The sequence below is a fragment of the Rhagoletis zephyria genome, unplaced genomic scaffold, assembly GCF_001687245.7.
Source record: "Rhagoletis zephyria isolate East Lansing unplaced genomic scaffold, Rhagoletis_zephyria_1.1 Rzeph_scaffold_00480, whole genome shotgun sequence".
Lineage (NCBI taxonomy): Eukaryota > Metazoa > Arthropoda > Insecta > Diptera > Tephritidae > Rhagoletis > Rhagoletis zephyria.
Window position 1 is genome coordinate 115,417 of NW_016157564.1, and position 11,001 is coordinate 126,417.

Here is an 11,001-nt window from a genome sequence, read left to right on the forward strand (position 1 = left end):
TATCTCTGACCCGACTCGTCTCCCAATATGGTTGGGGGTTGTAAGTGTTCAGAATCTAATTAAAAAACTCGACATTTTTACGAAAATTTGTTGATTTTTTTTATAAAATTGCATAAATTTTTAAGGCAGTGTCACTCGATTGGTACACTTGTACAGATTTGTACATCTTTGTATTGGGCTATTTGTGTGAAATATTTTTTTTTATCAGTATTTTTCTTTTAATCAAACTACGTTGAAATAAAAGTGTAAATTAAAAGTGTTTTGGTCAGAACCCCTGGCTACGGCCCTAGTATCAGCAATGAGAAACTCAGGCTTTATGTGGAAACTAAGAGCATAATTACGAATTCGATTACGCATACAATTTTGTATTTTTTATTTATTGATTTTTGAAAATTTCTCCTTCGTTATGTAGCTGCCCTACTTTATTAATTGTTTCCTGAAATTTGTATGTCTTAAAGAGTCGGAAAGCCCAGAACATGAAATGTACTGAAATACTGTAACCTCCCTGTCCCTTTACTAGGGCCGTTGACCAGTGAAAGTCGTAACATTTCTAAATACTTCTACCATTGACATGCTTAACAGTTCTTTTCTTGCTATAGTCAGGCCAAAGCTCACGTGCTATGTAACATGTCTGGATCTCTGACCACATTTTTCGCGCTAGTTTCAGAAACTGCAAGCGGAGTTCTGATGGTATTTCTCTCAGAGGATGTTACCGTATCACCGCTCAGCCCCCATCTTGGCCGAGTCGTCTGCTCTCGCATTGCGTTATATTTTCGTATGACTGAGTGAGTAGCTCCATCTTCCATCCCTTGACTAGCTTAGACTTGGTTTCAGTAGATGATATAGCTAGGAGGTCTGCTTGGTTATCTGATTAAATTATTGCTCTTTCTCACATATGCCGAGAACTTCGATTTTTAATAGCATAGTAGTATATAGTAGTTTCCCATTCCTGATACATATATGTATGTTAAGGGTGGTCCATGTACTGGTTTCTCTTTAAAAATTCACAAAAAAAGATTTTTTCGGTATATTATTGAATTATACGAAAGAGCGAACTCTCCCATTATTTATGGAACACGATCTTGTTCACGTGGCTGTCTCGGCTGTCTTCACAGTAACACATCTTGTTAGCCCAGTTTTTTAAGACCTAGGTAGCGGTTTCTGGACCTATCTCACGAATAGCTTGCTCGATATTCGTTAATGGTTTGTTTGCATAATATCGGTCCTTCACAGCAACCCACAAAAAATTCCAACCGCGTCAAATCGTTGCTCCAAGCTGGTCAATTAACATCGCCGAGACGGTTGATAATACTATTAACGCTTAGGGTTGTAAATCACGGTGAGACTATCGATGTTTCGAAAAATTACCTCGACGCTAGTTAGATGAATCAAATTAAAACATCGATGTTTCCATCGATTTTTTGGGTTGGGTTCCGAAAAGTATATGTTAGTTCGAGGTGCTACAAAAAATGAAGAGGCCCTGGCACCGCTCACCTCTCCAGCTGGAATGAGCAAAGACCAAATTACTCAATAACATTCTTCTCTTTCTCCTGCGACTACAGGGCCCTCAGGCGAGCCTCTGCAAATATACTATTATATCACCACCACGACATCTTCAATATTCATATGCCTCTCTTCTCCGGAAACCCAGAAAGGAGAATTCCGCTTAGTAAGGGTTTTAATACCTAAGCGCGGCCGCCAACGCTGAAATGTGTTCTGCGCCAGGGCTTCGACGCAAAAGATTTTTTTTTTATCGATCCACTAGCTCCGCTCCGGTATTTTATTTCGCTCCGAGCTTTCGAATTTATTAAAAATATTTACGCATGATTCCATGAAAGCAATTATTTGTTATACGCTCGCACAAACGTTTAAAGCGCGCACGAAATGGTGAACGATTAGTGCAGAAACATCTTTGATTTTTTTTAAAAACATCGATGTTTTGACTTAACATCGGATTCATAAAAACATCGACAAATATCGATGACTGAAGCCACGACCATCGATGTTACTCGATACATCGATGTTTTTTACATCCCTATTTCCATTCCATTCGATCTGCTCGAGCTTGCATTATTTCCCAACGTTGATAAAACGTTCATTGCTTTCGGCAGATATATGATACTGGATTTTTGTAAAGATTTCCAGCAGAAAAGTGATGATTAAGAAAGTCTAAGTTCGGGCGGAGCCGAACATTAAATACCCGGCGCAAGTATTAAATATATGTTTTTCACCTTTCTGAAAGCTACCGCTACATGGCAAGCCGAGCTGTATCAATTTTGAATAAATTAACGTCCTTAAATTTCGAAACATTGAAGTTTTAAGCATTTCTGAAATTTACCGTTATATGAAAAGCTCCGTAATTTTAGTCCGATTTCAATAATTTTCAACGGTTTGCTTTTATGTGGCAAGCACAATAACCATACCGAGTTTGGTAAAAATTGGGAGAACGGTTACCGAGACACATATTTGTGATCATAAGTGGGCGGTGCTACGCCCGTTTTCCAAAATTTTTTTATAAACGTATTTCTTGGTAAAGAATTGTAGCAAACATCAATTTTGAATAAATTAGCTTTTATATTTACCGATTTATAAAAGATTTCGTATTTTACTAAATTACCGTTATGTGGGATGTGAGCGTGGTTATTGGCCGATTTTAAAAAATTCTCGGCCATTTGGTGTGCCGTACCAAAGCCAACAACTGTGCCAAGTTTGGAAGAAATTGGTGGAGCAGTTACCAAAATATACACATGTAACATCATAATATTATTATTTTTCGTCTAAAAATTATTGTAAATATCAATTTTGAGTGCATAATCTTCAGTAGTTACTAAAATATCGCAGTTTTCGTATTTCTGAAAATTACTGTTATATGGGAGGTAGACGTGGTTATTATCCGAGTTTGCCCATTTTCAATACCATCCGTCCTACGCCCGAAAGACGTGCACGTACCAAGTTTCGTGAAGATATCTCAATTTTTGCTAGAGTTATCGTGTGCACAGACGGACGGACGGACGGACAGACAGTCACCGCTTAATCGATTTCTCTTTTCATTCTGATCATCTATGTATACATATGTCTATATCTATCTGGATTATTTTTGCCTGTTACAAACAACCGTTGTGTGAACAAAGTTATAATACCCTTGTGCACAAGTGCGCTCGGGTATAAAAACACTTTATATAGACTATCCTTTATAACTAAGGGCTCCCATAGAGAACGTTTTATGGAAAAATTAAGACACAAACGGAAGATTTTTTTAAGAGAAGGCGCGCGGACCAGGGATTGAACTTGAGTCCTACCGAGGGTTAGTACGCGTCTCCAACCTCTTGGCTGCGGTGCCTGTTTTGATAAAACATTCGATGAAAATAATTACGAATCAGCTAAGTGGAAAGGAGTCTGACAAATAATGTAGAGTCTTGAAGAACTGAGAAAGGAGGTTTTCTATTAAAGTACGTAGTTACTCTAAGTTTATCTGAATTCGCATTCATAAATTTTCCACGAATGTGCTATTTTGTAATCACTTATAGATCCTACGCATGTACTTATGACGTTATTTAATTTGAAAGCAGAAAAATTGTATGCCATAATTTGTTGGTTCAGCTGCTAACGTCATTAAATAATTTTGCTACTTCAAGTTTGCTTTAAGTGCTGACCGCGCTTGATGATACCATTGTCTCATATTTTACATAGTTTACTTATAATTTATATTTTTAAACGCGTATTAACGTGTGTGTATGTAGCTGGCTGCTTTCCGTGAACTTATTCAACTCATTCTTTTGTACTTCAAGTTCAATTATTCCATTCGATTTGTCTGATCTAAACAACTATAAATATAAATTTTTTGACGTCTGAGTAAGTAACCATTATTAAAAGTAGTATCCGCAAAGTGATAAGGGTAAAACCGAAATACTACTGCCAGCAAACTTAGAAAATGAATCATATAATGGTGAACTTGATATTAAATTTATTGCATTATTCTTTTGGAAAATTTAGACAAACCCTGACAACTCTTAGTTACATATGTATGTATGTTTGTTCTTTAATATTGTGCCCTTCCTCAGGCTAAAATTTCTTAATAAAAAGTGCAGCTCTTATTCGTAAAAACTTTGTACTCACATACATATATAAAAAGCTGTATACTTTTTTGTTAACTTTCTAATTCCTATGCATATATTATTTTTCTAATTGAATCTAAAAATATTTTTTATAGAGACGGTTTAGGATCGGACTTTATTTGTGCTTTGCTTTCCTGGCTATCGCTCAATCACTACCCGCCGAAGAAACCAACGCATCTCCTGAGTACCTGCCTCCAGTCGATGATAATTCTACTCCTCTCGCTGAAGATGGCTACCGTTACAAGGCCGTGAAACGTCTGAAATACCGTCATTGCCGTGATGTTGCCTTGGATGAATATTTATCACCAGTTGCAGTTGGACCACCTGGCGAATATTTGCCACCAGAAGATGTCACTCTTGTTGCCGATGATGGTTACCGCTACAAGACCGTACGTCGTCTCAAATTCCAGGCCCGTCATCGTCGAGATGTTTCCGAATTGAATTCATTTCCATCAGCTGAAAACTTACCTACAATTGATTTTGAATTTGCGCCAGAATTTAAAAATATTTTGGGTGATAATGGTTGCCTTTATAGGACTGTGCGCCGCCTGAAGTTCCGTCGCCATCGTCGTGAAGCTAAACACGTTGAAGAACCTGCTGTTGTCGATATTCCCAGTGATAAATATCTGCCCCCAAGCAATGATGCTACCGAAGAGCCAGAAGTAAAAACCGCTGTTTTGTCGCAAGATGGTTACCGTTATAAGACTGTGCGCCGCTTCAGGTATCGCCTCCGTCAATAAAATGAATCAGTACTTTAAGTAAAAGTAGATACATACCGTTTGGTTTAGCTAAATGAGCGTACATATGTATGCGTTTACGGATCGGAGAAAAGTTCACTTAGACTGCTGTAATTTGATTGTTTCGTATGTGTTCCTTATTATTAAGTTTAAGTTTAATTATGCAATGAAAGAATAATAAAATATATTCAACAAAGGAATGCTTTTCATTTGCATCATTAAGGCTCAAAACTTTTATAACTCATTTAATTGTGAGAAATTAATGCGAATTTTTCTATGCTATTGCATTTTTGCCTTCACAAATCCTTGAAAAGTTTGAAGCGCATTCAAAGTTTTTTTTCGTACAACATTATTTACTGCGAATGGTTAGAAAATACACAATGACACAGTTTTACCCTACCAACAAGATGTGCATCAATAAACTGTAATTTCGCAATAGTGCTCAAAGAAAAAAAAAAAAACAAAAAAGTTTTTTAAGTTACAAGTTACGAAAAATTTGCCTTTAATGGCCTCAAAAGATATCTTCTGTAGTATATAGGTATATAGTTACCGTGACCATAAATATGAACTGTAAATGCAGGACAATTTTTAAAAAATATACACTTGGGGTCAACTGACTAAGTCAAGTAACATTTTGACCAGTTTTGGCTGTTTCCGTTAGTCTATTTAATCTTTATTTTTTTTTATAAAAGCTGAGCACTTTACCTAACCAGGTCCACATAAATTCACATTTCAAGGTTCGGTTAGGTTAGGTAAAGCGGGCGGCTCTGAGAAGACTTCACTCGGAGGCCACAAAAGCCCATTGCATGTTTTTGAACCATTTCGATTCTCTGGCGAATCCAAGCAGTCCTTCGAATGGAGCTTTCGCTGAGGTATCCAGGCTCTCGAATAAATGGTGCCGAAGAAACTTGAGGCATTTTCTTCGGAGTGATGGACATTCACAAAGGAAGTGCTGGACGGATTCTACCTCCTTCTCATCTCTAAAGATTCTACAGAAATCGTTATGCGGTGCTCCGAGCTTGGCGGCCATATGGTCCAGTGTCCCGTTAGTATTCCTGTGAGAAGCTTAACGTTTGGCTGTGACAACCTTAATAAACTTCTTGTTCTTCGTTCGTCGAGCCGTCGCCAGAGCGAGCGCGATACTATGCAGGTGTGCAGATTTTCCCACCTGCTGCTGATGGCTGCCTTGGTCACCTTCTCGATCTCCGAAAACAGAAATCACAGGGGAGGTTTCATGATCTGTATCGCTTCCCCTAGCCCCATTTCGGGTCCCTTTCTAGCACATTCGTCCGCTTCTTCATTTCCTGGAACACCGTTGTGCGACGGGACCCAGTAAAGGTTGATTATGTGTTACTGTAGAGCTTTTGGGGAATTTCGGCATTCCTTAACACATATCGAGTTGGTCGTTTGCGACTCTAAGGCTTTGAAAGCTGCTTGACTGTCAACCAGCCTTGCCGCCATGTCGATTGCATATATCTCAGCCTGAAACAAATTGCAGTGATCCGGGAGTCTAAGAGATAACTACTGAGAGAAAACTACAGATCCTGTTCCGACATCCATTTGGAGCCGTCCGTGAAAATGGGTATTTCGTCATCGCTAAGAGCAATACTAAGTCACTTCTGTCTGGAAAAGGGACATTGAATGCCGATTGAAGTCAGTTTCCGTGAGTTGGTAGTCACAGCTAATGTACTCCACCCCCACTCTCTCGAGAATTGTGGCGTGACCCGTGCAAGTTGTTCGCAGCCTGTTAGACGCCCTGAGTCGTAGAGTGCTTTTAGCTGCGGTACTTTTAACGTATAGGTCTATGGGTGGAATGTCCAGGAGTTTCTCTAGCGCCACCTGGGGCGTTGAGTAAGTCGCCCCCGTTATGCGTAAGCATGTCTGTCGTTGCACCTTTTGCAGATTAAGTAGATGGGTTTTGGTGGCAACCGCCCGTCACCATACCAGCGCACCATAGCACAGTGGTACCGCTCTCGAAGGAAGGCGGTCATAGAGGTTTTGTGAGCGATGAATCCGCGGTTTTTTGTCTCGTTGTTTTGGAAAAAATCCCTTTGATGAAAAGTGTATAGAAATGTCAGTTTTAAATTTTTTTATTTATGTTAAGTCAAATTACGACTGGATCATACAAACAATACATACAAAAGTAACATAGTTTTAAGTGCATAATAAATCTAATACCTCTTTTGACAGCTCAGACTTGGATTTTCGCGGCAATTTTCGAAGGCTAGATATGTAAGGATCAGAATTAAGAAGTAATCTGTGCAAAAGGTTAGTATTGGTGAAAACACAAGAATTTTTTCTAGAGTTGAAACGTCGAAATTGCCTCGCTAGCTTATTGCATGATTCGGCAGCTCCTTCGGAGAGCTCACCTCGGACCCATGGATTAAAACCTTATGAACAGATGGTGGTAAATTATACCACGGATATGCCCCAACTAGGTTTCTCACAACTTCAAATGCATAAATTTTAAATTTTTTAGTATCTATTTTATAACCCGACGAAAGGCACTGCAGGATGTGGTAACACTTGTCAATAAGAGCCTTATCTATTAAAGTAATTTCTGCTGAAATAGCAGAGTTTCGGAAAAATTTTCGAGCGGTATTGCCGTCGTTGGATGTGCCGCTGCCACCGCTTCGGGGCTTGTCCACAACCAAACCTAAACGATCCCCAAACTGTTGCTGCACGGTTTTCTTTCTTTGCGGTACAAGACCCTTATCTTCGTCTGAGCGATATTGCCATTTTTTAAATTAATTTTATAAGAAACGTGGATAAAATATTCAAAAAACCGAATCCACGAATGAAGTGGCGACAAGCCAAACTCATGGAGATGTCTACTGGTTGGCTTATAGATCGTTCAATGTCGTTCATCTCATTTGGTGTTGCTCCACAAATGTAACATCGATTGGTAGATAAACGCTAAGAGCAGAACAGATTTTTCCGTCAACCATTGATAGATGCAAAGAATGCTCCACAACTACTTCACGATTATGGAAAAGTTGGCAAATTTTAACCGAATTGGTCTACAAAACCTAGTAGAGGATGGCCGGGGATTCTTTCAACCAGTAATAGCTGAATCTGACATGCTAGATTTATAAACTAATTTAAGGGGAACATAAGATATAACAAATGTCCTCAATTTTTGAATCCGAACATTTTTGTTTATATTCCATGTGCCCGGTACTGCCATCAAAACCCCACTTACCAATTAGAACAAAATCAATATTTGCATCAACAACACCATCTTTCACGCTCTTTTGGGATTAAAAAATTCGAGAAGTAGTGTGGTCTAACAAAGACTGTAAATTAATTTCGGCAGAGCATTCTGTAACGCATTCCTCTAATGGATAACATCGTTACTTTGCTTCTAGCACTTTCTGATATGAGGGCAAAACATTTGTAAATTTAGAGTGTATTAACTCTTTTAAAAGCAAGTACTGGTGTTTTGTCAATTTAGCCTCCGTAATTAGTGATACCATTTCGTCAGCGCTGAATTGTACAGAAGAGGTGCTTGATAGGGCGGAATCATTAATTATCGCATTGACGGCAGAAGTATCGACCTTTGATAGTTGAGCTAATCTGCGGCGCTTAGATCTCTTACTGCAGTCAGCAAATGGTTTTCTATGCAATTGCTTGCTTGTAGAGGGCAAATCTTCATTACCAGTGTTTGCAAATGTAAAAAGAGTGCAATTTTCATTTTCATTTCAAAAACTTTCGGTAAACTTTTGTGTCAGGGCTTCAAAAACTTTCCGTTTCCTTTCTTCTTGGCTTTTGACGCTTTGATAGGAGAGCCATTTATCCAATATAAACATTCGAGCAAAAGAACACTTAAAACTCGATCCTAAAATAAATTAAAAAAATGGTCAATAGTGCCAATTAAAAAAAGAAGTGAAACCTTGAAAACCTTTTTGAAATTGAGGGTTGTCGTATAATCTTTATGCATTACCCAGAGGCAGCTAAACGCAGTTGGAAGGTTTTGATATTGAAACTGGAGATCTATGCAAACATTTTGGTACTAATATCATGCGTGCAATTTGGTGCAAAAGTAATTAAACACTTTGATAAATCGGAAAAGGCAATTTTTTTATACTTTCTGCCGCTTATTTAAAATTATGCTTAAACTACTATTAAGACACTTTAAAGAAAAAATAAAATACTTGGAATATTATATCAAAAAAGTTCTGACAAGTAAATATTTTTGATCAAAATCTTCTCCGCGATTCACTTAAAATAATGCGTAGTTTTAGAAATAATAAGCACTTATGGGAAGTCTTCACTTTCGACGGTTGAAACGGAGCTTTAGCGTTACAAAACTATTATTTTTTCTATTCCCAGTTAGAGTGGCTTTTTGTTAGTAATTAGACAAGATATGGTATCAAAATGGCACATCAAAATTTTTTTTCGAATGACCTACTACGGTACCACTGTGCATAGGTGCGAATAGGTCTAGCCACCGCCGTATAAATCCAGTGTATTACTGCGGTCGCAGCCCCCAGTCTTTCCCGATCGTAGCTTTACAGGAGTAGAGCGCAATGAGCGCCATTTATTACCGCTCTTCGGTATTCCTTTTCCAGGAAAGCGTAGAGTTAAGAATAACCCCCAAAAACTTCGCTTTTGTTGACAATTCAAGGCTTGCTCCATTGTCTACTTTATAACGCTTGGTGAACAGAACAAGTTCGGTTTTGGAGGGGTTAACCCATAGGCAACGACCTTAGCGGCTTTCGATGTGCGGAGCAGGAATTCGTTTAGCACGAGGTTTCACAAGAGGGGAGATAACACCGCCCCCTCCCGCCCTAAAAATGGCCGTTAGCCAGGGAGTTAACGTGGCACTTGCTCGTTGTAGCATGGCTGGAAAGATTCCATATAAACCCAGGAAACCGGAGGGAGCAAGCACCTTCTTAGTCGCGCGGCTTCAGCAGTCGTTTCGAGGTCCTCATAGAATTTGGACTACGATACTTTCCTTGCTTTTTTTTATCTCTTTCTTGAATGCGTTGAAGTTGCGACGATGTCGTCCCAATCCTCCGCGTCCTTGGTGAACTTCGCGCTATTGAAGGCCTTCCTAGCTGCTGTATCAAGTTGCCTCAGTTCTGCCGTCCACCACTTTGCGTGTCGCCTGGGAGGTTTGCTCTCGGGTAATCGCTCCCTCCAGTTGGTCCGCTGAGATTGGCTCCACCATATATGAGGGGGCGCGTTCCAGACACCAACTGGCTGAAGTTATCCACATTTCAAACTTCGAACAAAAATTATGAAAATTCAACAAACTTTAACATTTGCACCCGAAAATTTTAAACTTTTTATTCAGAATCTTTAGGAAAATTCTGGGTAAGCTGAGTTTTGTAGTTTATTAAATTCTAACAGGTTAAAGTGCTAATTTCGAGACGCTAGAAAATCGCGTTCAACAATTTTTTTTCGCTGATGGTGCATGGGCATTTTCTCCCATACAAACGATATTGTCGAGCATATTTTATATGGAAGAAAATGCATAACAGCAGTATCCTCTGCTTTTAAGAAGACTAGAAATTTGACGATTTGCCATCTTAGGCTTTCTGCACATTGGTCGTCCAGTCATAGTTGCTTCATTGTCACAATCATGATGCAACGATTACATGACGACTACACTTTCGCACACTCGGTCGTGATATTTCAATTCATTTGGCTTCTAAAAATTCACTTGGAGCAGGTATTTTCTGTTTTTCTGGTTGATATTTTCGCGAAATATTTACAAAAACCTGCAGTTTTTAAAATATAGACTGTGCTGCAACAATACTAGACATAATTTTTCAGTTATATCTCTTCTTTTCTTTTCCTGAAATGTGTTTTGTGCATGCACACAGACTTTTTACAATTTCATCATATTTTATAGCTAAAATGCTCACATTTATTGAATTTTAATGCAGTTATCCACTTTTTAATAATTTCCACAGATTTTATGCAAAACATACTAATTTTTATGCAATTTTAATGCAAATATTAACTTTTTCACTATTTTTTCCCCATGAAATGCAAACAAACAATGCGTGCACAACGATTAGCAAACGACATTGTCGTACCTATCCGTTTCTGCATCTTCTATGATTTGCCGATAACTAGCCGATAACGACAAGTGTGCAGATCTCCTTTGAAATGAATGTGCTCGGCTCAAAATTTTAGGG